This window comes from Pinus tabuliformis, chromosome 4_2 (genome assembly GCF_031772625.1).
Source record: "Pinus tabuliformis cultivar Carrire ecotype Pingquan chromosome 4_2, CPIR1, whole genome shotgun sequence".
Classification (NCBI taxonomy): domain Eukaryota; kingdom Viridiplantae; phylum Streptophyta; class Pinopsida; order Pinales; family Pinaceae; genus Pinus; species Pinus tabuliformis.
In genome coordinates, this window is record NC_142304.1 from 1,019,800,369 (window position 1) to 1,019,825,731 (window position 25,363).

Here is a 25,363-nt window from a genome sequence, read left to right on the forward strand (position 1 = left end):
GATGGACATTTGAAGCTGGAAGAGATACACACTAGCCAAAATCCTGTAGATATATGAACAAAAGTTGTAACTAGGGAGAAACTAAGATTTTGCTCGGTTTCAGTTGGTCTTCAAGTATGATGATGATGATGAGAAACAACCAGGTCCAAAGTGGAGTCACTGTCCAACAAATGAAGCAACAGTGGAGTTTTTATAATCAGTCTCCAAGTGGGAGATTGTTGGGTGTGGAGCCTAATTATCTTCTTTATTTAAAGGTATCATTGCATTGGACCCCAGGTTGTAATGTGGAAGAAATGCCACCCGTAATATTTGCACTAAAAGGGGGGTCGAGGGGGGCAGGATCTGTATTCTAAGTGAGAAAGAGAGAGGAGATTGCGTGAGAGCGAAGAGGGAATTACAACGGATCTGTTGTAGGTTGTATCTCTTCAGTTTGCTGGATAATATAAAAGGAAGAACTGGTTGTTTCCCATGGATGTAGCCCAAATTGGGTGAACTACGTATATCTGTGGTTCTCTTGTTTTATGTGTTTTATGTATTTCTGCAATATATTTTGTGCGTTTCATTGCTTTGTAATATATAATTTTCTAACAGGATTGGGAGGTCTGCTTCTACAAGAAAATGCAGTCATATCCATTGAGTCAATAAAACTGAAAAAAAATGAACATAATTATGTTTTTTATGACCTAGAGTTAGCTTCAGTCATCCACACATTAAAATTTTGGAGGCATTACTACATGGGAAAAATGCTTGTGCTGGTAACAGGTCCTATTAGTTTAAAGTACTTCTTTATCCAACCAGATGCAAATTCTATGAAAGTAAGATGGTTAGCTTTCCTAAGCGGATTTGAAATGGAAACTAAACATATTAAGGCAAAGGAAAACAAGATCTCTGATGCATTAAGTAGATATTATCTTTCGGTGTTGGTTAGTGTAGAAAGTAGTGTAAAAAACGATTTGGAGGAACATATACAAGTGATAGATAAATAGGACCCGAATTATGAAGAAATGAGAATGAAGGTACACCAAGAAAACTTCATGGAAAATGTTGTAAATTCAAAAGGATTAATTACTTATCAAAAAAGGTTGTATTTTCCAAGGGTAACATCATTAACAAAAATGATCTTGGATGAGTGTTATAAGACACCATATGTCAGTCATCTGGGGTACCAAAAGATGATCACCACCTTAAGAAAACAATTTTTTTGGCTAGGCATGAAGAAGTAGGTGGAAGAATATTCATCCAAATGCCTATAATTCTAACAGGTGAAGGTGGAACATCAACATCTGGCAGGATTACTGAATCCACTACCCATACCTAAGTGGAAGTGGGAGGTGATATCCATGGATTTTATAACTGGTTTGCCTTGGATGAGACAACAACATGACTCTATCATGGTGGTAGTAGACACACTGACTAAAGTTGAACACTTTATCCCAGTACAATCCACCTTTGGCACTGCCCAAATTGCTAATGTATTCATGTGTGATATCTTGTGATGGCATGGAATACCAAAAATGATAATATGCGATAGAGATGCAAAGTTTACCTCCAATTTTTGGAAGGCATTGTTTAGGGGCTTAGATACTAATTTGAACTTTAGTACTACATATGACCCATAGAACAATGGGAAAACTAAACGACGAAACAAAATTTTGGAGTATATGCTCTTAATGTATGTAATGGACAGACCCACCAACTGGGAATATTTTCTCCATCTAGTGGAGTTTTCCTACAACAATAGCTATCAATATACTATCAAGATGATCCCTTTTCAAGCCTTGTACAGAAGCAGATGTCATACTCCACTTAGTTGGATTCAACTTGAGGGTAGATTGATTCGCGAACCAGAGATGTTGTAGGAAACAAAACAAACTGTGCAAAAATTTCAACAAAATATTAAAATTGCCCAAGACCGCGAAAAAATTTATGCATATTGGAGGAGATCCCATAGGGAATTCCAAGTAGGGGAGCATGTGTACCTGAGAGTTAAACCTCGAAAAAGTACTCTCAAAACTAAAGAATGTGCGAAATTAGCACCTCAGTTTTGTGGACCATTTGAAATTCTAGATCGTGTGGGTCCAGTAGCATACCAGTTGGCTCTGCCTAGTCATGTTAAAGTTCATAATGTATTTCATGTGTCATTACTGAAAAAATATGTTCATGATCCTTCTCATATAGTTGACTAGAATGTGTTACAGGTGGAGCCCGAAGGAGACTTTCTACCATAACCTCTCTGTATTTTGGAGCGGAAAGATATTGTGCTCCATGATCGGGTCGCGTGCTAGGTTAAAGTGTAGTGGATTCACCTTACTCCCAAGGAGGCCACTTGGGAACTATAAGACAATATCAAACAAAATTATCGTGATTGGACTGCCTTAGAGATGTCCAAGAAATAGACACTGAGGATGGTGTACTTTTAGGGGGGGAGATGTAATATCCCTCTTTTTTGTTTTTTGTAAAGTCATAGTGGCTAAGATAGTATAATTAGTTGTTAAAAATACTGGCAATAATGACAGGTTGGCCAAGTTGTTTTTGGAAAAAGAACTATGAGAATGTAGTTAATTATGTTGAAACAATAAATTATGATGTTTCATGGAATTAGCTAGAAAGAAGAAAAGAATGATTAAGATCATTATCCTGAGCCATAATTCTGGATCAACGGATTGGATTTAGGAAAAGAGGCAAAACACTAAACTTTCCCAAATTACTCCAAAGAAAATTCCCTTTGATTAGAACCATGTGATCTTCTGGATAAGTAGAGAAAGGAATCTAGAAAAATCACCCAGTGCGGGGGAAACAACACTAGAAGGGTTTGAAATGCACCGTAGCAGAAAAAGTACGTGCTTTAAATGATGAAAAATAAATGTTTTCTTAGAAAATTTGAAAAAATCCTAGGTAATGGGGATTAGCAGATTCTCGAAAAATAGGACTTTGTTTTAGAAATTATGTTCAGGAAAGTGAAATATAAATAAATCCTATACCAGACCAACAACGGTTATTGTTTCTCGAAGAAGTATTGACCTCGTCTCGGGGGGAACCAGGAGATAAGGTTCACGGTTGGTTGGAAAATTGTTCAGTCCAGTTTAATTTGGTTGAAAAATATTGGATTTTGGTAACCATGTGTTCATTATTTTGTGCAGATTTACATAAATTCTATTATAGAAGTTTCTCTAAAGTCTGATATAACTATATGGAATAAGGTTATGTTAAATCATTTTACAATAATTATTTATGTTATTCGTATCAGGAAAAAGTAAGTTTTTTGTAATCATTTTCTCATATTTACTCATTTTAACATTGTTATGTAAAAATAAGTTATATTTTTCAATTATTATTGAACTTATGTTTAGCATGCAGGATTAGTTATAAATACTAGCTTTAGTAGGGTGGTGATTTTAGTAGAGTGAGGCCCGAGGGGGAACCCAGATAGGATGTTAAACATTTGTTGAAGGTGATGGTATGGGATGGGGCGGTTGTGTGCCTAATTTAGTGAGGGATATCCAGTAAGTAGTGGGTCTGGGTTTGCAAGTTACCTGAACCCAACTCTAAGACATCCTCTCACAAAGTTGTGAGTAGGCTAGTTGGTATGCAGGGTGGAGATAGATGGGAAAGGAGGGAACATAAAAGTCTCCTTCTAGAGACAACCTCGTCGGCACTCTAATCACAAGTCCTAATGATATGAAGTGTTGTGATGCAGCATAGTGGACATAGTTACCACGCTACTTGTACACAACTCATACCATTAAGATGGAAAGGTCTAGATGGAACTTAGTTTATATACATATATACCAAGAGGAAATCCAAAATAGAATTGATGAATATCTATCTTGCAGGTTAGTAAATTTAATGCAGGGTGGGATCGATCATTATTTTAGTGTAAAAGAGAAGTTACAATAAAATCATTCAAAAAATGAATTCATAAAGAAGTACATTCAACTCATTTCCTAAGCACACTCATGAAATGGCTACAATTAAAAAACCTACGAAACAAATGCCTTAAGTAGTTATAGAGAATTAATAAGGAGCAGATTCAGCTCTACTAATGGCTCATAGTAATAATAGAGTTGGGAATCCATTAAACATTAATTAATAGAGTTACAGTACTATATTGAAAACATCGAACAGTAATTGTTCAGGAGTCATTAGAAGTTTAAAAATAAACAAAACTTTCAATACACTGTCAACAAATGGAAACATTATAAAAAAAGCTTTGCTCACATTTTTATGCATACAAAGGAAACAATCCATAGGTCTAAGCTGGAGTTGAGCCAAGGCCTTTGGAAGACTCAAGAAGATAAGTGTAGTTCTTCCTAGTCAAACACAGTAATAATCATAAAGAAAATAACAGAATGTACTACAACAAGAGCTATTTAGTATAACCATGGACAACATTCACAACCTGAACTTTCTTTGCAGCAAGAAGTAATACAAAGTAGTAAGATGATAACAATTTGAGTACGATAAAGAATAACTCACACAAATGAATGATTAATTAACGCATATCAAGTAAAGGTAACGATAGAAATTGCAATTTAGAGGATGAACTCATAACCGTCAACATAAATTAGACATTATCAAAACTTTAAAGGTACAATAGTAATATAAAACCTCATTAACCCAGTTGCGTGAGAAATGTCATTGCTAGAGACAGAGCTCAAGGAGATTTCTAAAATCATTACAATATACCAAGATTCTTAAATTAATCTGAGAACTCTAACAAGAGGAAAAAGACCCTAATTTCAAATTTCTGAGTGATTGGTTTCACATCACGACTACAACCAAAAGAGTATGAAAAAAACCCATTTATGAAAACATATCGATCAAACCTGAGGACCATTCCACTTATGATGTATAACTAGGGTAGACCCTTTAGGAAGATAGGAGAATCCAAAATCTTCCTGGTAAGGGGGACACAACTCAAGTTTAGCTACGTGAATGCATGGAAAGACCTTCCGTAGACGCTAACAGGAATTGAAGTTACCTGCCCTGAAACAAAAGAAATCATTCAGAAACTAGTGAGCCATAGGTGGCGGGGGTAAAGAAATTTTTAATGTTCTCCTATATGAGAAAAAAGAGTAACGGTAACCCAACAGTATACCTTTCAAAGGCCGAGGATCGCCGCACGCTGGAATGGAAACTCACAATGCATACCAAGCATTATGAGCACTAGAATAGTGCACCAAGTTACACAAGTAAAATTTGCAAAATAGTTGATTTTGCGATAACTTCCCTAAAGCGTGTGAAGGTGAAGGGGTGCGCTCCATGTCTAGAGGGTTGCTGAGCTTTTCCAGATCCTGCACCCAAAAACCCTATAGCAAATTGGGAAACATTCAAAACTCACATAATAAATACGGCAGGGAAATAACAGTAAACAAAGTTAAACCATAAGAAAATGTATACCTTAAAAATTGGAAGGCAGTCAAAACCCAAACATTCCGTAGGCGTAAGGAAATGAGTCGAGAAGGAAGTGAAGGAACCCTAGGGCCAATAGGGTGTTCTCCATGGGAAGTTCTAATGAAACATACATCGTTCCCTCCTAATAATTTTGTCACTGAGGAACCATACCTCGACCACAGAGGGAAAACTTAGGCGCAAACCATGAAAATAATGGAAACCATGCGCACATTCAAAACTACACCAAACGACAATGAAAATGAGGAAAGGCGTAAGGTTACAACCATTTAGTGTTTGAGGGTTTCATTATGAGTTGTCGAACTATCCCTAGATGATCGCCACCCTTGAAGCCTCATCAACCACAAAGTTATACAACCGAGGAAACCCTAGTACACGGAGGATGGTTAGACTACACGGCCCTAAGGGATGTGGCACCACTCTACTCGCATGGGGTACAGTTGGGCATGACCAGATAGGGACACATTGAGGGTGCTGACAACATGTTATAGAGAAGCACACCACGTTAATAAAGAGGGTAACAATGAAGATATAATGGAAAACCTTATTACCAAGTATCACTGAGTAGAACGATATGTTATAGTTGGTTACGAGATAAAATCATCCCCTAGGTATTTGAGGGTTATAAACATGAATTATGTACATGAATTGAATGTAGATAGTTAGAATTTGAAAGTAAAAGACATAGGGAGTATGATCACTTGTCTTAAGGGTGGTGAGGTGCAATAGAACAAAACCATCTGATTACATAATTTAATGTTATGTGTTATGGGAGAATGCTATAATCATCAATAATGGCTACTGTTAAGATTGACAATAGGAAAATAAAATTTTTAGGGTTGGTGAACATGACATCATGCTAGAAAGTCGCTTGACCTCACCCTCACGACCTCCCCACCACCTCTCGCCATTTGCAATGTCGCCTAGTGGGAGCAGACCAACCCCTCCCACCGAAAACGAGGATTGTGATCTAGCGAGACTGTCATCGGTGTTTCCTCCGCGTGGCTGAGTCAAGGATTTTCCTTGTTAAAAGGCCTTCTGACCACACCATTGAGGGTTTTTCGCAGGCACGGTTTCTCTAATCTCGACATTCCACTTCTTTCGCAATGCCACTTTCTAAACCACAGCAACCCAGGGTTTCCAGCCCAACTCTACCTCAACTAGACCACTACACCAACATGAGAACTCAGTCACGTGATCCCCATGTTAAAATCACTTGCAACCAAACCACTGAGAGTTTCTCGCATGCATGGGTTGTCTGATATCCATACTCCAATTTCTCTTGTTGTCTCGGTCTCTAAAGCACCACAAGTAATGATTTTTGGCCCAAGTCTTTCCTAACACAACCCCTACACAAACATGGCTCCAAGCAGGATCTAAACAGGTATATCTCGAAGCCCAGTCTGGCCTACCTATGGTTCTATACATATTTTTATCATGACCCTGTTTTCTCATATATTTATTTTCCTACTGCTAACGAAGTTTCTTCCTTTGCCTTCTGCAGAGGAGTGGTGCCACGACTGTTTTTAGGATGGATAGGTCTCCACCATAGGGCTCATGGGCATTGCTTTCAATTTTTTTCTCCATTGAGTGATTGGAGACTTCCATAGTTATTCATGTCGTTAGATATTTCAGTAATAACACTGTGTAATATGTGCGATCCATCCAACATTTTAGATGGTGACTCCATGGATCTTTAGGGACCAAAGAGAGCCTTGTGAGTAAAGGAGTGTTGGAGAGATTTTTAATAGGGAAAACTTTAATTATGTATTCGTTGGCTTAATGGTCAAAATTTAAAATTAATAAATAATATTCGACCAACTTCACTTTTTGAAAAAGTAATGTTTAAATTAAGATTTATTAATTTTGAAAAATTAACAAATTTATAGATGAATGAAAAATAGAAGGAATAGACTTTTTATTTTGAAAATAGGAATTAAATTTTTTTATTTAAGAATTAGTTGACAATCAAAATTATTAATTATTAATAACTATTTTAAAATTTATTGAAAAATTTAAAATTTAAAAGTTAATAAAAAAAATAGATAATAACAAATATATTTATCTATATTTATCATTAGATTCATAAAATTAATTTTTCTAAATGACAAATTTGCTGAATTTGATCATCTTATAAATGAAATAGGGATTATTAAGATAAAGATGAATTAATAAACTAAAAAAGAAAACTTATTTTATAGCTAATAGTCATAAATATAACTAGAAAATAAATGGGTTAAGAATTAAAGCAAGAAATAAAAAAAATGATATTAAAGGATTAAAAGGATTTAATGATTAAAATAAACTTTAATGATATAGAATACATATATCATTATTAGTTAGATAAAGCTAAGAGATGTGAATTCTTTCCATATGACCAAAACAATTATTAAAACATTAATAGATAAAAGAAAGGACAGGGTCCAAAAAAAAAGAGGAAAGAGGGTAATAAGAGGTACGAAGAAGTGGAAGACGATAATCAGGGCACGGTCAAGGGTCATTGGGTGAGATGGTGGATGAATTCTTTCCAGGATTGGCTGAGCCTATAACCATCCTCACTATTAAAGTTATTAGGGTTCTTCTCAATTTCGAGGGCTTCTCGAATAATATGAGAGTTGTAGAATGGTGCAGATGCTATGATTTTTGATTGATTGAAATAAATTTGTCTCCATTTTTGATCACCCTCTGGAACAACTCAGACTTATAGAGTTTTTTAATTTCACTTTCTTCCTTAGGTTTTTTTGCCCACATTGACTAGGTGACCTTTTTTGGCATTGGATAAACCACTGCTCCCCGTGTGTTCAATCTTATCATAAACATATTATTTGTTTATTTGGATCAACCTATTCCCTCTTGCCAAAATCTTATTTGGAGGAACATATTATTTGTCTTATTATTATTCATATATTGGACAACAGTGGCATCCTATTGCACAAAAGCGAGGTGAAATTATTTTAATATATTGCAATGTGTTCATATAAGCATACATTTTCATATATTTGTATATTGGGCTAGCAATGCATTCATATATTTGTATATTTGAAGAAATATGGTAGCATTTTCAACATATTGCATTTCAAGGGTTTACAATTTGGAGCAGCGCTCACAATGTTAATTGGAGCAACTTTTGCAATTAGAGAACACCACATTGTCCAACATTGACAATGCATTAATACTTGGCACTAATAATGGATATGATTTTATGGATTGAGGCCTTGAGTGATTTTATGAATTACCCTTGTTAGTCTTAAAACCCCTTGCCATTGATGGCATAAACAAAGGTATTTCTGGACAAGCAGGATAAGGATTTGTTGTTTTTTCATCAATTCCAAAGGGGGAGAATGTTGGTAAGATTGGCATTGATGTCATTGATAACATTAGTGATTATTTATGTTGAATGTGAAGTGCACATGAATGTTGAATGTTGAATTAGTGATAGTTTATTCTTGAATGTAAAAGGCTAAAAGTGATGTGAAGTGCAAAGGATATGATATTAAATGCGAAGGTTGAACATTGTTAAAATGAGACATAAAATATTGAGACAAAATTTGAAATCTATATGTTTCATTGAACATAAAATGTAGATAATACAAATCTGATTTGTCTATTGTAATCATTACTAATTGAGCTCGGCTATATTTTATATTAGAAATTATTTTCAGAACTGGAAATGAAGAGATAAGTTTGTGAGAAGATTTTAGAAGTCAAAAAGATAATTCTTTATTTCATATTCCTGCAAAGAATACAAATAGCCAATATGAATTTCTTTTAAAATATACAATGTGGAATGGAAACATAACTTTTTGAAATGAAGAAGTCTACATAAGAAGATTGACGAGCAACAACAAAAGTGGCTCAAAGTTGAAAAGGAGAAGTTGTGCAGTAGTAGACTTGACGACACAATTGTATATAAAGTAACCAAGATTTGTGACTTGATGTTCTGATTGGGATTTTTATGTCCCTTTCTATGCAGAACATGTTTTAGCCTATTGAAGTGGGAGCCTCCTGTGGGTTGTAGCCTGCAGCAAATTAGTGGGAGTAGGAGCTTCCTTTGAGGTAGGAGCCTCTTGTAGGTTGGAGCGTACAAAAATCTGATGTAATAAGGAGTAGTAGCTTGCCTTCACGTCACTTTCAGCCTAAAATTTGTGGTTTTCTCTCTTCAGGATTTCCACTTATATCTGGTGTCTTCATATGTTGGTTTTCTTGAATGATGTGTGGATGTTATTGAATTATTGATAAATATATCTACAAATTTATCTCTTTGACACTCGAAAAAGGAATTCAATAATAATAGAGAACATATATAAACCATTAGCTAGGTAAGAAGAAAATTAAGTTGAGAAAAGTAAAGATTTTAAATTACTAAGTCACCCCCTCTCAGTTTCAATCATAAATATCAATTAGTATCAGAGTGTAAGTCATAGTGCAATAGACAACTGACTTGCATTGGGGGAGATTGTTGGACATTGGATAAACTGCCGCTCATCATGTATTTCGTAACATAAAATTGCTGCCTCTTGTTGATCCTAACTCTGACGATGTGATCATTAACTAACGCCTACAAATTTTGATTTAACGACAATCATGATTACTAACATCGTTTAACTTCACGTTTCCTTCCCAAAGTTTGTTGACCCCTTCATCGAGGGTACAAAACGTGCGAAATCTTTTCTCACCACTCTAAATTCTCCTCACAAAACACAATACTAATGTTAACCTTTTTCCCTGGAAATAAGATTGTTTCTCGAATTTTCGAAATATCCATATAATTTTTTTTTTATTAATTTTTTCTTTCGCAATGTAGAGATTTTCTCCACAAGAAAAAAATAAAATCAAGCTCTTTTTCCCTAATTTTTTTTTCCTGTCAGATTAATTTCCACCGCAACTCTTTTACGTTAGACAATTGGGATCTCACCGTATATGGGAAAAAAATGCATTTATTCTTTCTTTTCCGCGTCAAATATGGACATAAAAATTTTTCCTTAATTTTTTGTTTTAATTTCACCTCAAAATAGTTTCTTTCTTTGTCAAACAAATTCTCACCGTACACTTTTTTTCTTTGTCATGCATTTAAATTGTTTTCATCAACGTTTGTGATGCCTTTAAATTGTTTTCATAAACATCTTTTCTTTGCCATGCATTTAAATGGTTTAACAAAAAATGTTTTCAATTTTTTTTATAAATATCTTTTTTATCAATTTAAAAATTATTTCAAATTTATTTTTTCATTATTTTTTTAAATTAATAATGTCTTTTCAATTTCTGAAAATGAATTTCAAAAACACTTTCTATTAAATAAATAGTTACTTTTGTTAGATAATTATGACAACGATTCTGCATGCGGAAAAAACTGAAAAGAATCGTTGAAACTTAATGCCCAGGGATACGAATTACCTCCAGCCATTGGTGATGTTTTGATGCAGGCCACAGTCCACTTGCTTCTTCTTCAACACTCCAGCTTCAATCCAAGCAAAAGAAAAACATACAAAATTCTGAAGGCACTTCCAAGCTTTGCTATCTCAGCTAGATGGTGTAAAACTGAAGGGGATTGAGAGAGGAGCTTGGGGACCAAACAGATGAACATGTAGCTAAGCTTCCATCAAGCTTCTAATAGCTATGTGTTAGATGTCCCACAAATCAAGGCAGAGAACTCGAATCAAAGTGATGGACCACTTTAGTAGCTCCCAATTATAAATTTAGTAATTGCAATTGATTTTCTTAACTTAAGGAAACTACTGCAGTTGGTTTCCATAAGTTAAGGAAAGACTGCAATTCCATAATTGTAGGCAGCAATTGTGTAAAATTAATGGAGCTAACATTCTCCCACTTGGTCCATACTTCCAAACTTAATGTCTCGACTTAAAAACCATTGATAATCTGTATTAAGTAATAGATACATGAATCATGGCGATAAGTCCTCTAATGACGAGTATTATCTTCCATGTATTACTATGCATTTATTCTTAATATAATTTATGTGGCAACAATATCTTAATGAATAAACCTTATGTTTATTCTTGGTCCTTCTTAAATGAATTTTCTCAAATCAACTTAAAGTGCACATAAATATGAGAAAAAACATCACAATAATTAAGAATTTCATTAACATAACATTGTCCATACAATGAGAAACTACATAATGGAACCAAGTCCCATATTCAATACATGATCCTTGAATTTAAACGGTGGCATGCCCTTAGTCAAAGGATCAGCGATCATTAACTCAGTGCTGACATGCTCAATGACCACCTTCTTTTCTTTAACACGTTCCCTTATAGCTAAATACTTAATGTCGATGTGTTTATTTCGACTCCCACTTTTATTGTTTTTAGCCATAAAAACAACAGCTGAATTATCACAATATATTCTCAATGGCTTAGAGATAGAATCCATAATTCTAAGCCCAGAAATGAAACTCCTAAGCCATACACCATGTAAAGTAGCCTCAAAACAGGAGACGAACTCGGCTTCCATAGTGGAAGTGGCAATCAAGGTCTGCTTGGCACTCCTCCACGATACAGCTCCACTGGCCATCATAAAAATGTAACCTGATGTTGATTTGCGTGAATCAACACATCCAGCAAAGTCAGAATTTGAGTAGCCAATTACTTCCAAGTTGTCCGTCCGTCTATACATAAGCATGCAGTCTTTGGTTCCTTGAAGGTATCTCATAACTTTCTTTGCAGCTTTCCAGTGGTCTAAACCTGGATCACTCTGATATCGTCCCAACATTCCCACAACAAATGCAATGTCAGGTCTTGTGCAGACTTGAGCATACATTAAGCTTCCGACAGCAGAAGCATATGGAATGTTCTTCATTTGTTCCCTTTCAAAGTCGTTCTTCGGGAATTGGTTCAAATTGAACCTATCACCCTTCACAATGGGAGATACACTTGGTGAACAATCTTTCATCCGAAATCTCTCTAAAATTTTATTAATATAGGTTTCCTGTGACAGACCCAAGATGCCTCGAAATCTGTCTCTATGGATCTTAATGCCAATGACATAAGATGCCTCACCCATATCCTTCATATCAAAACTTTTAGAGAGGAATTGTTTCACCTCATGTAGCAAACCCTTATCATTGGTTGCTAGCAAAAGGTCATCCACATATAAAACAAGAAAACAAATTTTACTCCCACTAACTTTCAGGTATATACATTGATCCATAATGTTTTCTACAAAACCAAAAGAAGAAATTACATTATGGAATTTCAAATACCATTGGTGGGATGCTTGTTTTAAACCATATAATGACTTTTTGAGCTTGCAAACCAATTACTCACCATCACTAGAGGGGAATCCTTCAGGTTGTTTCATGTAAACCTCCTCCTCTAGATCTCCATTAAGAAAAGCCGTTTTCACGTCCATTTGATGCAACTCCAAGTCAAAATGGGCTACTAATGCCATAATAACGCGCAATGAATCTTTCTTAGATACAGGAGAAAAAGTCTCCGTGTAGTCGATTCCTTCTTTCTGAGTGAATCCCTTAGCAACAAGTCTTGCCTTGTATCTCTCAATGTTGCCCAATGAGTCTTTCTTTGTCTTAAAGACCCATCTACATCCAATGGCTTTTGCACCATTAGGCAACTCAACAAGATCCCAGACTTCGTTACTCTTTATGGAATTCATCTCTTCCTTCATGGCATTGTACCATAGTTCTGATTCTTTGCAACTCATGGCTTGTGAAAATGACTCAGGATCATTTTCGGCTCCAATGTTGTAGTCAGATTCTTGTAGATACACAACATAATCATTAGGAATTGCTGATCTCTTAGGTCTAGTAGATCTTCTTAATGTTGTACCATCATCTTCCTGAGAAGTATGTGGTTCAACTTGTTGTTCAAAAGTTCCTTGCAACTCTTGAACTCCTTGATCTACTGGAATATCGTCAGCAGCTTGTGAAACTTCAACAATTGGTTGTTCAACACCAGTTTGTACTTGAGGGGTGCTATGAACAATAACCAATCTATCACTTGAAGTGGAAGGTTGAGACTCTGAATGATCCTTCTCAGAAACTATGTTTCTGGTTTGATCGCTCCCACTGATCAAGTCATTTTCAAGAAACTTTGCATTTCTTGATTCCACAATCCTAGTGTTGTGAGATGGACAATAAAATCTGTAACCTTTAGACCTTTCAGCATATCCAATGAAATACCCACTAATGGTCCTTGGGTCCAGCTTCTTCTCTTGTGGATTATAAATTCTCACTTCAGACGGGCATCCCGAACGTGCATATGTCGCAAACTCGGTTTCCAACCTTTCCATAATTCAAATGGCGTTTTAGGAACCGTCTTGGTTGGAACTCGGTTTAATATATACACTGACGTCTTAAGTGCTTCAGTCCACAAGGATTTAGGAAGATTGGAGCTGCTAAGCATACTTCGCACCATGTCCAATAATGTTCGATTTCTTCTTTCTGCTACACCATTCTGGTCAGGTGAACCAGGCATGGTGTATTGGGCAACAATCCCATGCTCTTGAAGAAATTTAGCAAATGACCCAGGTGCTTGTCCATATTTTGTGTATCTACCATAATATTCTCCACCTCTATCTGATCTCACGATCTTAATTTTCTTGCCGCATTGTTTCTCTACTTCAGCCTTAAAGATCTTAAAGGAATCTAATGCTTCGCTCTTTTTATGAAGCATGTAGAGATACATATATCGTGAGTAATCATCTATAAAGGAGATGAAGTATCTCTGACCATGTGAGTCCATGTCTAGACTACATATATCAGTATGTGTGATCTCTAATATGTTTGAACTCCTATTGGCACCTTTCTTTGACTTGTTGCTCTGCTTTCCCTTTATGCAGTCCACACAAGTCTCAAAATCAGTAAAATCTAGAGTTTTAAGTATTCCTTCATTTACCAATCTTTTAATCCTATCTATGGAGATATGACCTAGCCTTCGGTGCCATAATTTAGAGGAATCTTCATTAATAACACATCTTTTAGTGCCAGTGTGAACATGCATTGAATCATAAGTGACATTGTTTTGTAAATTAATGCAGTAAAGACCATTAGACAAAATACCATTTCCAACATAGTCAGATTTATAGAATAGACTGAAAGATCTTTCTGAAAAGTTTAAGGAATATCCAAAAGGTACAAGCCTTGAAACTGAAATCAAGTTTCTAGAAAAACTTGGAACATAAAAGGTCTTTTCTAACTCCAAAACAAAACCACTACTTAAAGTTAAATAACATGTTCCTATAGCTTCCACATGCGAGCCCATCTTGTTTCCTGATAAGATGCTTTTCTCACTTCCCACTGGCTTCCTTAGGTTTTGCAAACCTTGCAAGGAATTCGAAATGTGAATTGTTGATCCAGAGTCAATCCACCATGTGTTAATATTAACGTTAACCATATTAGATTCATAACAAACAAATGAGATTATTTCCTTAAGTTCGGGAATGTCACAACGAATTTCAGATAAATTTGCAGGTTGTACTGCTGCATCAAAATAAAGAATCACATGCTTATGTTAAAATTGAGGCTTAATAAACTTTCATGTTTTACCAATGTAAATCATGCTAAAAAGAATTGAATCAAATGACATAAAAATTGCCTGTGGGCTAAATTTTTAATTCAAACAGATTCAATAAAACTTTATGATAAAACTTATTAATTCATAACTCCTATGGGTAGGTTATGAAATTTTATCCTAATTAATTACATAAATATAATAAAGATTCCTGTGGGATAAAATTTATTATATTCAGTGTAATTAATTACAATTCAATGTCTAAATAATCTTTATGTGATTTAACCAATCAAAATATATAATTTTATTTAATTAAAGATGTTGTGGCTATTCTCTAATTAATTAAAATTATATGGATCACTAGACATTATTTTGCTGCATAAACAAAACTTAACCAGAGAGAAAAATAATGTTTACTGAAAGGAGTAAGTCAAAATGACATTTTAATAAACTCCATATAACTGTAATAATTTTCCAGCAAAATCAAAATTAAGGTTAAAGCAGTCAGCATTACCGAAAATGACTACAAATTGATTGTTCAATTTATAAACTTAACCCGGAGATTGACTGAAGCAGCGTTGATCTACTTTGCACTTGCATAGCAAATGCAGTTCGAAGGCTAGCTGGCTTGACTTCAGGCTCCGTCCTTAAGTTTATAAAACAACAAAAATTGACCAGCAAACAAGCTATTTTGCTCACAAGATAAATAAAATTAAAATCAAATTTACATTCCTTAGTCTAACTGTCCCATAATTTATTTAAGACTAATTCTTAAATTAATTACAAAATGGGCTCTAAACAATTTGCAAACAAAACTGCAAATTTGAAATATTATTTATATATATTTATATAAAATTTCATGTGAGCCTAAACCAAACACGCATAAAATAATATATATATAAAATAAAAGGTTAGTTGATCGTGTAATTACTTTTATTGAAGTGAAAGACCCAATCATTAGTAATAAATTGTAATTGCATTAGTTTATATATACCTATGGTTTACATAATCTTTATATAAATCAATAATCATAATATTATATCGAATTAACTGCAAAATTTATATATAAACATTTCTTTGCCACATATACCATAATTTTTCCACCACCGACGCCCCTGTTCATCACAACTATCAATACGATCATGCAGATCGAGTACCGGGGGCGACAAAATTACAGGGAGGAGCTTTGTTATCAAACCAGAAATTATTCTGCGGAATAACCAACTACAACATTGCGGCAAATTGTTTGAATTGTCTACCCAGTCAAATGCTTTACGGAAATTCATGAATTGTGTAACAAAATGCTTCATCAGAATAAAGTACAAGTGAAACCTCGCGGCCCAAACCAATAAACTCATATTCTAGCATAGCAATGTTATAAAACTGTAATAGCGATTCTTCATGCCAAAAATACTTAAAGAATCGAAAACTTCGATTAGGTAAGAAAAAACTATAAAACACCTATCGAAAGGAGGGCTTACAAAATATGCTTAAATATTAATAAATAGGCAAATATTCCAACGTTTTATTTCGAAAGCATATTTATGTGGAGAACAGTCCCCAGAGATCTGATGATGAGTTTTAATAAGCTCAGAAGGAAATTTAATTAAGATGAATTTTAATAAAAAAAAAACATTTTCTTCAGATGAATGTTAATCAAAAAGCATATGAATCTTGCTTTTGCTAAAATATATGGCAATATATTATTATGATCGTCAAACGAATCGTTAGCCTATAATAGTATATGTTTGGACAAATTTTTATAGAGCCATGAGAAATAATTTGAATCTCTTATCGTATTTCACTTCCAAACCTGATAGTAACCATAAGGAATCCTTAAGCTCAATCTGCTTCCTTAGAAATGCTTTCTTTGAAAATAATGCATATAAGACGGAAATTCCGTTTCATACAACCTTCATATGTTAATTACCAGTTTACTTAGATTTTAACATGAAACTGATCCAAACATTCAACGATCGAAACTTGGATGGAAACGTTTCTTTAGCTGGGAATTAGGGTATGTTAATTGAAACGACTGTTAGTAATCCACGAGCCAGGAGGACGTTTCACATTATATTCAGTTCTGTAGCCAAACACTTGCACAAGAATGCAAATCGAGGATGCGCATGCATGGAGGGCGTCTAGAATGTGTGAGGGAGAACCGGTAAAAATAAATAAATTATTAAAGAATACTATAATGCATAACATCCCAATCACATCAAAAGTTATCCCCATCATATATGAAAAATATTCGCTCCACCGTCTTATCTTGCCGACACAGAGCGCCTCATGATCATGGATTTTATCCGAAACGGTTTCGTTAAATACGATAGTCACAGCTTAGAAAACCAAAAGCATAATAAGTGTAAAATTACAAATACAAACCACTTACAAAGTATTTGAATCGCACACCAAGGCAGAGATAAATAAACTGCTCTGATACCAAATGTTAGATAATTATGACAACGATTCTGCATGCGGAAAAAACTGAAAAGAATCGTTGAAACTTAATGCCCAGGGATACGAATCACCTCCAGCCATTGGTGATGTTTTGATGCAGGCCACAGTCCACTTGCTTCTTCTTCAACACTCCAACTTCAATCCAAGCAAAAGAAAAACATACAAAATTCTGAAGGCACTTCCAAGCTCTGCTATCTCAGCTAGATGGTGTAAAACTGAAGGGGATTGAGAGAGGAGCTTGGGGACTAAACAGATGAACATGTAGCTAAGCTTCCATCAAGCTTCTAATAGCTATGTGTTAGATGTCCCACAAATCAAGGCAGAGAACTCGAATCAAAGTGATGGACCACTTTAGTAGCTCCCAATTATAAATTTAGTAATTACAGTTGATTTTCTTAACTTAAGGAAACTACTGCAGTTGGTTTCCATAAGTTAAGGAAAGACTGCAATTCCATAATTGTAGGCAACAATTGTGTAAAATTAATGGAGCTAACAACTTTAGGTTTAATAGTGGTTTATATTAATCATCATTATTAATATTTTGTTTTTTTTGGAAAAAATAAATAAACTTTTTTCTTCGATTTTTTAAAAACAAATATTTTTCTTCTTCTGCTTAGCTAAAGATGTCTATCCAATTCACAAAAAAAGGTCTATATTTTTGTTTAGTAGTTCATAAATTATTTAATTTTTTTTTTTTAAATATCCTCCAATTTCTTAGACTTGATTTTAAAATATATCTCTGCAATTTACAATTTCCTTACAAAATTTTTCGAGTTGAGAAATCGATTGTCATTTATTTTTCTCAAAAGCGATTAGCCTGAAAAAAAAAATTGCTTTCTATCTCACACACATTTACTTCCCAATACTTTTTCTTTCGTTAGCATTTAAATTTCTCTCATATACGATTCTTTCCATTCTCCGTACATTTTGTTTTTTCTCTACAAAATATAGATTGGGAATTACAAATCCTTGTAAAAAAAATTCATGGCAATTTCAATCCATAAATATCACATTTATTTTTTAAATTAATATTAAAAAAATTCTATGTGATCCACGAATTCTCTACAAATTGTTTCGAGTCTATTAATATAAATCTCTTTACTTTAAATGTTTTTATTTTAAATTTATATAAAAATATTATAATAGAAATGCTTTTATTTAAAAAAATATATTTTAAATTTTTGGATGAATATTTTAATATAAATCCTTTTATTTTACATTTTAATATAAATGCTTTTATTTTAAATATTTTGATATAAATATTTATATTTTAAATCTTCCCATATAAATGCTTTTATTTTAAGTTTTTAATATAAATATTTTTAGTTTATAAATGTTTTTATTGTAAGTTTTAATATAAATATTTTTACATTAATGCTTTTATTCTAAATGCTCTTTATTTTTTATTTTAATATAAATGTTTTATATTAAATTTTGTTCGTTAGTTTTATTTATGTATGTATATTTCAATATAAATGTATTCATTTTGTATGCCACTGACGACTTTTACGTTTATTCAGGCGTTGCCTCCGACAAGACGCGGCCGTGACATTAACTGTAACGCCCTCGCGACTCGGGCAGGCGCGCGACGGGCGGGCGCCCCTTCACACGACGGGCGGACGGTGAACGCGACGGGAGGACACCCCTTTGCAAAATAGACGGGCGGTGAACGTGACCCGGGTAGGCGCACACGACGAGCGGGCGCAGTTCGACGACGAGCGGGCGTGGTCACCCGGCGAGCGGGCGCGGTCACCCGGCGAGCGGGCGGTGCGACGAGCGGGTGTGGTCACCCGGCGAGCGGGCGGTGCGACGAGCGGGTGCGGTCACCCGGCGAGCGGGCACGGTTGCACGATGGGCGGTCGCCCCGGCGGGCGCGGTTCGACGACGAGCGGGCGCGGTTCTGCGGTGAGCGGGCGCGGTGCGACGAACAGCCGAGCTATGGTGCGACGAAAGAATAACAATGCAACACTTGAAAAATAAAACTAAGTGTTGGCTCACGATTTATATGCGGTGCTTAAGGGAGATGGGCCGACTTGTATTAAGGCATATTTGGGGCGTTGAGCAAAGGTTATGGGGGTCGGCCTTAAGGCTAGACACCCCTCCTAAACCTCACGCAAAATGTGTATAAATACAGTGAAACTTGGGCTCATTTGCACCATCGAAGATCAACAACTTCGCTATCTCTTCTACGATTAGAGCAGGGGTAAAAAGGGCGCAGTTGAAGTGCGCATATCTCATGTGCTGAGATAGAAGTGCGCAGATTTTACCGGAGCTTGACGTGGGTTGACAGTGGACGGTTTAAGGCAGTTTTGTGCAGAACTGAAAGGAGGAGTTCTTGGTGTCTCGGGTGAGCACCCTCCTACCGTAAGAGGTTGGCACATGGTTGTAAAAGGCTGTCTTTGCCTTGTTTTTAAATATTTCTAAGTGTTGGCTTGGATTTTACCAAGCACACTTGTAAGATGTATTATTGAAGAATTGTCATAATATATTATTATCGGGCAGACTTGTTCGGGAGTTGCCCCTCCCTTTATACTTGGTTGCAATTGTTATTATCCTGGTTAATTGCATATTGGATAATGAATGAGTATGGGCTTCATTAAGTATAAAGGCTAATGCATTTTACTTGGTTGCGAAACACAAACTAAGTATGTTAATGTGAAAAGGCGTAGTCCATGTGCACAAGTATTGTTAAAAAGAAAGTGCACGGTGGTGCCGCACCTCGCCGGACACGGTTGGAAGACTACCGTAGGCCTGGGGGCGTGACAGGTGGTATCAGAGCTCGGTCTAGAGCTGGTGAGCAGGGTTGCTCACACACTTGGAATTTGGCAGTTGACAAGGTTCTTGCAGGTGAAGGAAACCGTTTCACACGAAGTGGAACAAGGGTTGGTTCTATTGCAGGTGACTTGGTGAAGATGTCTATCTTGGAGAAATTGGGTTATGCTACCATTGAAGAATTTGAAGAAGATCTACTTGAAGAGTCAAGGAAATTAAAACAAGGATTTGCAGATTGTGGCAAAAGGTTGTCTGAAACAAGAAGTGCTCTTCGTGCCTTGATAGAAAGAGGGGCCTCGGACCTAAATGAGGAAGAAGCCTTTCAACATGCAAAGGAGGGGATCTTACTTGAAGCAGAACTCAAGGGACTAGAGATAATACATGCATTGAATCAGAAGAAGAGGGATTGCTTAGCCCTTGAGGTGAGGTATCGCAAGGCCATGAAAGAAAAAGTTGAATCTAATGAAAAACAAAAAGAAGGAAGTGGGGAAGGGACCTCACGAACACAGGAACACTTAGTAGTAGAAGTCTCTTCTACTGATGATCTTCACGATGAAGCTGCAAGTGCAGGGAGCCCGAGTGCTACTTAAAGGACAGTGATTGATGAAGATTGTGAAAGAAGCGATCCGGAAAGAAACAGGTTGGAGTATGTTCAGATGAAGGTTGTAGGTGCTGATGTACTCACTATGGTGGATAGTGGGGCTTCACACAACTTCATGAGAGAAGATACTACGAGAAGGATTGGGCTGAAATTTGTACCGGTGAAGGCACAAATGAAGACAGTGAATTCTCCTCCTATGGGAATTCTTGGTATAGCTGAAGAGGTGGACACTACACTTGGTGAATGGACCAGGAAGGTGGACTTCACTATAGTGTGGATTGATGACTATGAAGCTGTATTGAGGATGGAATTCATGAAACAATTTGAGGCTATGGTTGTACCACATTTGAGGAAACTCTTCATTTATGATGGAAGGGAAGATGTACCCATTGGTGTTCCAACCATTGGTGTGACAAAACCTGATCATAAACTAGGAGGAATGCAGATGGAGGGTAAGGAGAAGGTGAACAAGCGGTTGTCCACTGTTGAGGCAAAGCTTGTGGAGCAGTCATTGGTCATCAGATCACTTTCAGATAGCATCTTGGACTTGTCAAGAAGGCTAGAGCAAGTGGAGGACGATGATGATGATGTTGATGAGGTATATGTGAGGCCGAATATCCAGAAGGAAGATCGGGAGGCATATCTACAAAGGATGGAGATTGAGGATCCTGATAGATGGATTGAGTTGATTAGTGAGGGAGAGCCTTCAGGCTCTTCTCCCTCTACATCTTCTTAGATGACATAGAAGATGGGGCTCATTGTTAGCTGCTCATGGCAGTGAGCCCTTAAACATGTTGAGCAGGTATGATTGATGGTGCAGGGATGGCTTGGCATCAAGCATCATGACATGTTGCAGATGGATGGAGTTTCCATGGACCTGAGCATGGATTGTAGATTCTTGATGAGTCGAGGATGTGGCTGATGTTAGAGAAACAGTTGATGGAGACATGAGAATGTTCACTCTCATGGATTGGGCGTGATGGTTGGATTAGCTACCCAACTAGTTCAGACATGGGGTCGCGAAGTGTACAGAGATGTGTTGACATTATGCTGGAGTATCATGACATGAGTTCACATGATGATCATTGAGATGACTATTGATATAGTGTGGAGATGAGTTGTTGACACATGGTTGAGATGTGTTAGCACTTGTTGACATATCATGGGCAGTTTTGCACATGGAGATGATGACATGATGGAGATGGAGCTTTATGTGATGGAGAAGTCGACATCATGGTTAATGATGATCTTGGTGGAGAGCGACCAGGGTGGTATGTTGTCGAGGACGACAACGATTTCAGGTGGAGGAGGATGTAAGGCCCTCGCGACTCGAGCAGGCACGCGATGGGCGGGCGCCCCTTCACACGACGGGTGGACGGTGAACGCGACGGGCGGACACCCCTTTGCACGATAGACGGGCGGTGAACGTGACCCGGGTAGGCGCACACGACGAGCGGGTGCGGTTCGACGACGAGCGGGCGTGGTCACCCGGCGAGCGGGCGTGGTCACCTGGCAAGCGCGCGGTGCGACGAGCGGGTGGGGTCACCCGGCGAACGGGCGGTGCGACGAGCAGGTGGGGTCACCCGGCGAACGGGCGGTGCGACGAGCGGGTGCGGTCACCCAGCGAGCGGGCGCAGTTGTACGATGGGCGGGCGCCCCGGCGGGCACGGTTCGACGACGAGCGGGCCCGGTTCTGCGGTGAGCAGGCGCGGTGCGACGAACAGTCGAGCTATGGTGCGACGAAAGAATAACAATGCGACACTTGAAAAATAAAACTAAGTGTTGGCTCACGATTTATATGCGGTGCTTAAGGGAGTTGGGCCGACTTGTATTAAGGCATATTTGGGGCGTTGAGCAAAGGTTATGGGGGTCGGCCTTAAGGCTAGACACCCCTCCTAAACCTCACGCAGAATGTGTATAAATACAGTGAGACTTGGGCTCATTTGCACCATCGAAGATCAACAACTTCGCTATCTCTTCTACGATTGGAGCAGGGGTAAAAAGGGCGCAGTTGAAGTGCTCATATCTCATGCGCTGAGATAGAAGTGCGCAGATTTTACCGGAGCTTGACGTTGGTTGACGGTGGACAGTTTTAAGGCAGTTTTGTGCAGAACTGAAAGGAGGAGCTCTTGGTGTCTCGGGTGAGCACCCTCCTACCATAAGAGGTTGGCACATGGTTGTAAAAGGCTGTCTTTGCCTTGTTTGTAAATATTTCTAAGTGTTGGCTTGGATTTTGCCAAGCACACTTGTATGATGTATTATTGAAGAATTGTCATAATATATTATTATCGGGCAGACTTGTTCGGGAGTTGCCCCTCCCTTTATACTTGGTTGCAATTGTTATTATCTTGGTTAATTGCATATTGGATAATGAATGAGTATGGGCTTCATTAAGTATAAAGGCTAATGCATTTTACTTGGTTGCGAAACACAAACTAAGTATGTTAATGTGAAAAGGTGTAGTCCATGTGCACAAGTATTGTTAAAAAGAAAGTGCACGGTGGTGTCGCACCTCGCCGGACACGGTTGGAAGAATACCGTAGGCCTGGGGGCGTGACATTAACTGTCATGTTCGCGCCTCCTACCTTCTCGCTGACCCGTCGACGACTTTTAAATATGAGTATCGTTAGACCTTGGAATATGGTAGAGGATTTATATAACATGCGATAGATGGTACAAGGAGTAATGTGAGTCATAAGTTTGATAATGACACATATGTCCCAAGTTGGAGTCCCCGCAAGATGTGAAAGGATGCGGTATTTTGTGAAACCTAAACTTAATCAAAGGTTATTTAAATGTTGTGAAACCTAAAGTGAAAGGTCCAAACCAGTATATAATACCCTTTTAAAGGAGAAGGGAAACTATTCATATCAGTAAGAGGGCCTCTATACATATGTTAGAAGGTGAAAACTTACTCGGGAATATATACTCGGGAAAATATTATCTCTATATAATTTTAGGAATATGAATATGGGAAAATATTATTTTTATATAATTGTGGAGTAAATTTGTTCAAATTATTAATGATAATTTGTTTGAAGGTAATTTTTTTATTTAATTAATTTAATTTAATAAGAAAAATAAAAAGAGGAGTTATTTTGGAGATATATATCTATCATTAATTTTTTAATACTTTTAAAAATACTTTAGAATGTTTTCTAGAACTTAAATGTGTACTATTCATCTAATAATTATTCATAAATAAATTAAGACTATACAACACCTATTCTAAAATAGATACATCTATCTATGTAATTATAATTATTATTAATTATAAAAGGAATCAAATATGTGTTAAACATATATGGATTTAAAAAAACATGTAATAATATCTTAATCTTTGAGATTTATTGCTATTTTACTATGCAATTCATATTCTTAACATGTAAATATTTTGTGTTACAATATAATGATTTACTAGTAGCACATTACCAATAAATCATAACTCATGTTTCTGTGACACATGTTTATATCATTTTTTAATTAATTAATTAAATTAGAATGAAAAAAATATAACTACTTTTTAAATAATTCTCAATTTCTCTCATACAAAAATTACCAAAAATATTTTAATATATTTTATGATAATTAAATTTTTACCATCTACCAAATTATTACTAATATTTAAATAAAAATTATACAATAATAATAAAATTAAATTCAAAAAACTCTATTCTAAAAATAAACATATCTATAAACATAATACTTAAATCTAATTCCATTTATTCATGCTAAAAACCTTCATTAGACCAATTATAACTTGTTCCTATTTAATCTATTCACTACAAACTCTATCTAAAGATATCATAAAATAACCATTATTAAATTTATATTGATAAATTAATAGTTTACTAAAATATTTTTTTTTGCTTTTCCCGACATTGAAGCTCACGTTCACCCATACCGTTTCTTACATATAGAAACAAATGGCATCATATTGAATTGGTTAAACATGTACTATTCCTCTAGAGACCTTGCCCACTCTCCTCTACCATTCCTGGTTGAAAAGTGTAAGGACATTATAATTGTACACTTCTTCTCACTGAAGAGAAGGAAAATAATTTATTTAAATATTAAATACAAATAAAATCAGAAATATCATATATATATATGATTATAATAATTTTGTGAATGTTAGAGATTAAATAGATGTATGATATTCTATTGCTTATCAAATAAGGTATTGATTTAAGGTTAACAAGTTGATTATTTAAATTTATTAAAATATATATATTTTATTTTTCTAAATTATAATTGGTTATAAAAAAACATATTTTTTTAAGCATTAAATTTACTATATAATAAAAAATAAATTTAAATTTAAATTTAAATTTTAAATTTTAAATTTTTTAATAATTAAATTAATTTATATACATTTCAATTTCAATTTTTTTAGAATGATTAGTTTAAATATGACTATTTATATTAACCAAAAAGGTTGAAAAATAACTAATTACTATATGATTTGATTTTTAAATGATATATTCTAATTTTAGAATTCCTCCTTTATATTAATTTGAGGTTAGATATTATAATTTTAAAACTCAAAATTGTAGGAATTCGATGTTATGTATTTACCTTCAAACCTGTTTTTTAAATGTTAAGTTGTCGTTACATGTTTACATTGAAA